The following is a 6,691-nucleotide window of genomic DNA, read 5'->3' on the forward strand; positions in this document are numbered from 1 at the left end:
AGACTAAGACCACCCTAGGATGGTCACAAGACTAAGACCACCCTAGGATGGTCACAAGACTAAGACCATCCTAGGATGGTCACAAGATTACGGCAGTGCCTGCCCTCCATAGACTGTGGAATGTCTTTCTGCAGGAGCTAGAAGTTTCAGTAGCATTCACAAAAGTTTTTCCTTTTCTTTCCAAGCACCTGCTAATGTCTTGTTGAGGAAAGATGGGCCCCTTAATATTTAAAGAAAGAATTTCTTTCTTTCTTATGGCCAAGAATACTCCATACATAAAGACACACCACATTTTGTTACTCACTTGCCAGCTGCAGAACAGGCTGGGGTTTTCCTACTTCTGACTCTTAACAGTGCTGCTGTAACTCATCTTAGCACACTTTTGCGTAGCTATATCTTCAGTTCTCTTAAAACACTCACATCACATCTTAAACCTCACATCACAGGAACCCAAACTCAAGGTCTATCCCCACCCCTGTGCCGTTACTGTGATAAAATGCCAGAAACAACTTTAGGAAAGAAAGGGTTTACTGGGCTGCGAATTACAGGTGATACTCTATCATTGCAGGGAAGTCAAGGCAAGAACACACAGAGTCTCATCCACAGTCAAGAACAGAGAGAGGAGGAGAAGAGAGGAGAGAGAGAAGGAGAAGAGAGAAGAGAGAATGAGAAGAGAGGAGAGAGAAGAGAGGAGAGAGAAGAGAGAATGAGAAGAGAGGAGAGAGAAGAGAGGAGAGAGAAGAGAGGAGGAGAAGAGAGAAGAGAGGAGAAGAGAGAAGGAGAGAAGGAGAAGAGAGAAGAGAGAGAAGTTGCACTCAGCTAACTTTCTCTTACATTGCTCAGATACCCTACCTAGGAAATGATGCTACCAACAGTGGGCTTGGTCTTCCTTTCTCAACTAATAATCAAGTCAGCCACTCAAAGACCAATCTGATCTAGATAATTCCTTCTTCAGACTGTCTTTCAAGGTGATCTTAGATTGTAAGGCATTGACAGTTTAAAGTGACCAGTACATGATCCAAGAGAATTTTTAATTTTTTTTTGTTTTTTCTATTTATTTATTTGTTCACTTTATGTCCCAATCATATACCCCTCCATCCTCTCCCCCCAATCTCACCTTCTCACCAACCTTCTCCCATCACCCCTCCACTTCTACTCAGATAAGGGAGGCTCCTTGAGGGGGTGGTTAAGTGTTTAGTTTCTCCATGTAGTCCTGGCTGTCCTGGAACTTCCTCTGTAGATCGGGCTATCCTGGAACTCAGAGACTGTCTGGCCTCTGCCTCCTGAGTACTGGAATTAAAGGTGTGTGCCACCATCACCTGGCAATACCCAAGGGAATTAAGACCATTTCTATACTGTTTTGCCTTCCTCAATATTGCCAAGACGATATGTACTGTTGTGTGTATGTGTGTGTGTGTGTGTGTGTGTGTGTGTGTGTGTAGGCAGGTGCACCTGTGTGTATATGCATTCTGAGGTCAGAAGTAGACACTGAGTGTCTTCCTCTACTGCTTCTCATCCCCACCCCCCTTTTTGGAAAAAGGGTATTTCACTGAACCCGGAATGTACCAACTCAGCTACAGTGACTGGCCAGAGAGCCCCAGGGATCATCCTGTCTCCACCCTACAGGGTTAGGATTACAGATGTTCATGTTTACCTGGATCCTGGGGGTTAAACTGAGGTTTTCATGCTTATACCGTTAGCATCTTGCTGACGGGACCATCTCTTTGGCCCTTTGTCTGTCTTTTAACTATGGTCCTGCTCCATCCAAGTGGGTGGGGAGCGGCATTTCATTGTGCTTTGATTGGCACTTCTGTAAGGACCAGGGATGCTGAGCATTCATGTGTACATTGGCCGTTTATTTCTTTTGGAGAAATGTCTGCTCGAGCTACTTGCAATTTTAGGAGTGTGCTGTCTTGGGTTGAACGAGTTCTTTACATACAGTAGATTCAGATTCCTTATCAGATACATAGTTTGAATCATGTTCAAACACTCAGTGGGTTCTACTCTTGCTCTCTTAATAATATTGTTTACAGCCTACCTGTCTTTGATTTTTGACGCAGACCGGTTCATCTGCTGCTGTTGTTTGTACTTTGGGCCAGCCAAGGAAAGAGTCATCCTTGCCACAAAGCATGCTGAAGACTTACTCCAATGTTGTCTTCCAGGCCATTTGTAGTTTTAGCTCTTACCTAGTGATCCACTTCAAGGAGAGCTGGTGTGTGGATGCTGTGGGCTCCACTTCGTGCTGGTCGCGTGTGCCCATCCAGCTGCTGCAGTATTGTTTGTTGAAAAAGGAATAGTGGGACTCCAGAGAGATAGCTCAATTGGTAAAGCTCATGCCTTGCAAGCATGAGGACCTGAGTTCAATCCCCAGAACCCATATAGGAAGCAGGATGTGGTTGTGTGTGTTTCTAACACTAGCACTGAGGAAGCAAGCACACATCTCTGTTCCTACCACTCACCGGTCATCCAGCTGAGCTTAATCTGTGAGGCCCCAGCCCGAGGCCCTGGGGAAAAAGTAAACCAAGGGCGTGGCTCCTGAGGAATGACAGTTAAGATTGATCTCTGCTCTTCTGATTATACCCATGGAAGCTTGTGCAAGCACATGAACCTGCGCACACACACAGATGTTGCTTGTTAAATTTCCTCAGCTCTCTGTTGTAACGCCTTTGACTCTACGTGTAAGAGCTTGTTGTGGTCTCTGTATTCTGTGCTGTTAACCCTGTGTGCTCACCTCATGACGACCAAGGTCCTGACTGGTTTACATGTGCAGTATTTCTCAGCTAAGAGGTAGGAGTCCTTCAGTAAGCTCTGTTTAAAGATTCCCCAGTCCCTTCTGTTTCTCTGTGCCTTATTTTTATCTAAAAATTATTTGTTAATTAATTTGTATACGTGGGGGGGGGTTGTGCCCGTGCTATGGCATGGGTGTGGAGGTCAGAAGACAATTGTGTGAATCAGTTTTCCTCTGACACGTGGGTTTCAGCAATAACTCAGCTCATCAGACTTAGAGGTAAACACCTCTACCCACTGAGACATTTTGTTGGCCCCCTGTATGCATTTTTAAAACACCTTATTAAATTTGGGGAGAGGGACCTACAGGGGACTTCAATAAAAATTTGTTGAATCTTTTAACTGTGGCTATTTTCAAGTATATTTTAGTAATAATAAGTTCAGAATTCTGTTATCTTTTCCCCTCATTTCTTTTAATAATTTGAAGTTGCCATTGCACAAGCCTTGTGCCTCATTGATTAAACTTATGCTTAAGTATTCTGTACATTTTTGAGAACATAATTGTTTTCTTGACTTATTTTTAGAACGTTCATCATCGAATAGAGCTATGAACTGATTTTCATATATTGATCTTCTGCTACATCATGATCAACTGATTTCTTATTTTTGTTTTTTAGTAGAGATTTCATATAGTAGATTATATCATCTATGAGTAAGAATCATTTACTTCTTCCTTCCCAGTTTGAGCCCCTCTGTCCCCCACAAGTCTCTTCCTGTGTCCTGTCTCTCTATTTCTCTGCTTTCTTCCCTCTCTCCCTCCTTCCTTCTTCCTTAATGTTGTTCCTTGTTCCTCCAGGTACCATTGTCCATGTGGACTAACAGCGAGGGTGGAGCTCCTCTCTCAAGCACACGGGCATCTGTGGGTGTGTAGATTCCCAGCAGAGGTAGGGCTCCCCACTCCTAAGAGTCTGTTGGGCACCTTACTGGGAACGTTTAATCCTTGCCGTTAGTCCTCTGCCTTGTACATATGTGACACGCATGAGACTTCCTAATAACTTCCTAATAACTTCTCCTGTGTCTCGTGAGTTGTACGAAATCTTTCATAAATATTGATTTATCATTGTAGAGGGGCGAGAATGTAAAGCTATTTAAAAGAGCTGAACTGTATTTGAAGAGTGTATTTTTTAGGGAGAGGATGGTGAAGAAACAGAGGAGACTCCAATGGACAGCTCACCCCCTCAATGATGAGGAAGGGCATCCCCATTGCAGGAACAAGCCAGAGGAGCCTTCAGATAGACACTGGGGCTCACTTGAATGACCAGGCCCCTTGCAAAGTCATCTGTTAGCAAACAATGTCATTACAGAAAACAAACTTCCAGCTCTGCTCTGCTCCACTACTGCAGTTACAGCACAAAGAGTCTGAGGCAGGAGGACAGCAAGTCCAGAGTCAGCCGGAACTACCTGACAAGACTCTGTCACAAAATCAAAGCGTCACAAAGTTCCGATCGACATTGCATCAGTAATGATAATAGTTGCTACAGATTCATCAGTTCTTAATGAGTGTACTCCAGTTCACCATTATGGTCTTAACACCGTTTATGTTTGTCCTATCTCTATAGTGGAAGTACTGTATTGCTATGGTAACGGGTATCTCTTCTCAGCTCGGAGTTCCATGGTACTGTGGCGTGAGCATTTATACTATGGAAAATGACAAATCAAAAACAATGTAATTCCTGCTTTTGAGCATCCAGCAGTTGACTGTGTAGTAGCAATCTCATAGCAGCCAGGTTACCTAAGAGAGCAGAGGAAAAGGTAGGTGAGGGGCCGGGAAGCCATGTAATTATCCCAGGCAGAGGCGGGAAAGATGTACGGATCTACTTGGCTGTTTTATTACTGGGAGGGATTAAGAGAAAAAGACAATTCAATTATAGAAGAGTTTACGAAAGCAACAACAGTGCTGAACATTCAGCACCGGGACTGAGAACTACTCGTGCACAGGTTGCCTCTCAGAAAATAGGATTGGATGCTGACAAGAGAGTCCTCCCTTTCAGAGAATCAACTCTGCTGTGAAGAAATAAATGCTCAGCTCAAGGCTGGTGGCAATGGTGAGTGGTTTTCTTTAGAATGGTGGATCCAGAGGGGAAGGAGTTTGTTCTGTTTATTCTCAAGGTGGCCAGAGTCGTTCCAGCTGCAGGGGAGCTCATCCTGAGACTTGAGGTGTGCGCGATAGATGTTTGATGTAGATCTTCTTTATTCCTTTAAAAGTGCTTTAGAGAGGCTGGAGAGATGGCTCAGTCAGGAAAGTGCTTGTTTTCGAGCATGAGGATTTGAGTCTGAGCCCTTAGAGCCCCCATGAAATGCCAGGTGCAAAGCCAGTGCTGGGGTGGACACACAGATGGCTTCCCAGGTGCCGTAGCACACACTTGCAATCCAAGTGCTGGCGTGAACTCAGATGGCTTCCTGGGGCTCATAATTCTTTCAACAGTTGAGACCTGGAAGAAATGTACTTTGTAGACATTGATCTTGAAATTAGTGTCTTCTCTCTGGATTTCTAAATCAATGACCCACTAGGCCTTCTTCTGTTGCTCTTCTCATAAACATGTTTCTTGCCACATTGTTACAGGCTTATAGAGGCAGCTGTGTGTTCTCTTGTCCTGGACTCTTGCTTCAATCTTCATTGTTATTTCCTTCTTTTTTTTTTTTTTTTTTTTTTTTTTTTGTGTTATTTCCTTCTTATTGTCATGATTCTTTCTCTTTTTCCCCAGCTTTGTTTGTTGGTTCGCTCACTTGATTTTTGACTCAGGGTTTCCCCATGTAGCCAGGCTCACCCACAACTTACTTTTCTCCTATCTCTGTCTCTGGGTGCTAGAATTATAAGTACATACATAGCATCATGTTTGAATTTTTCTTCCTACTTGATAAGGAAGGTAAATAATTCCTTCCTTCCTCCCATCCCCCCTTTTATTCACTCCCTATCTCCCTCCCTCTCTCCCTTTCCCTCTTTCCTTTCCTCCCTCTCTCCCTCCCCTCTCTCCCTTCCTCCCTCTCTCTATCCCTCCCATCCTTCCCTCTCTCCCTCCCTCCTTCCTTCCTTTCTTTTTATTTAAAAATAATTTTCCTTTGGGGGCTGGAGAGACAGCTCAGCAGCTAAGAGTGCTCAGAGAGCTTGGGTTTGCTCTCCACTGCCCACATCACACAGATCACAGCCATCTGTGCTGGCTTCCGTGCAGCTGATGTCCTCTTATGGCTTCTGTGGGCAGCACATGCTCTTGCGTTTGATGATTGTCCATCTCAGTTGACTTTGTAACTGAGAGCACAGGACATGGCATTGTGCTTCTGAGGGGACCTCCATGTTTTGGTGAGATTAGCTTGCCTGACAGTGGGTTTCTCTTTCTTCTTCCCAATTTCCTGTAGAGTGGTTGCTCTGTAATTTACTGGGACTCCTATCAATATTCACTCTCTTATCCTCTATTTCATCAGTCTTATTTATTTTAGGTACTAGTATTAATTTTTTAAAATTACATTTATTGATTTCATATATGAGAGGTCATGTATGCAATGGGATACATAAGGAGATCAGAGGGCAACTTTGTCTATTCTTCCTTCCCTCCATGTGAGTACCAGGGATTGAGCTCAGGTCATCACGTTTGCCAGCAGTGCCTTCACCAGCCAGACCACCTCAAAGTCCCCAGTTCATTCTTCCTTCCTTCCTTCCTTCCTTCCTTCCTTCCTTCCTTCCTTCCTTTTCTTCCTTCCTTTCTTCCTTTCTTGGTTTCTTTCCAACATAGTATTTTTATGGATTATTTGGGAATTTCATACTATGCACCCCAATCATACTTCCCAGTTCTCCCAGGCCTGTGCCCTCCCACCTTACAACTGCCAGGAGAAGAGGAAGAGGAAGAAGAAGGAGAAGAAGAAGGAGAAGAAGAAGGAGAAGAAGAAGAAGAAGAAGAAGAAGAAGAAG

This window comes from Mastomys coucha, unplaced genomic scaffold (assembly GCF_008632895.1).
Source record: "Mastomys coucha isolate ucsf_1 unplaced genomic scaffold, UCSF_Mcou_1 pScaffold7, whole genome shotgun sequence".
Taxonomy (NCBI): Eukaryota; Metazoa; Chordata; class Mammalia; order Rodentia; family Muridae; genus Mastomys; species Mastomys coucha.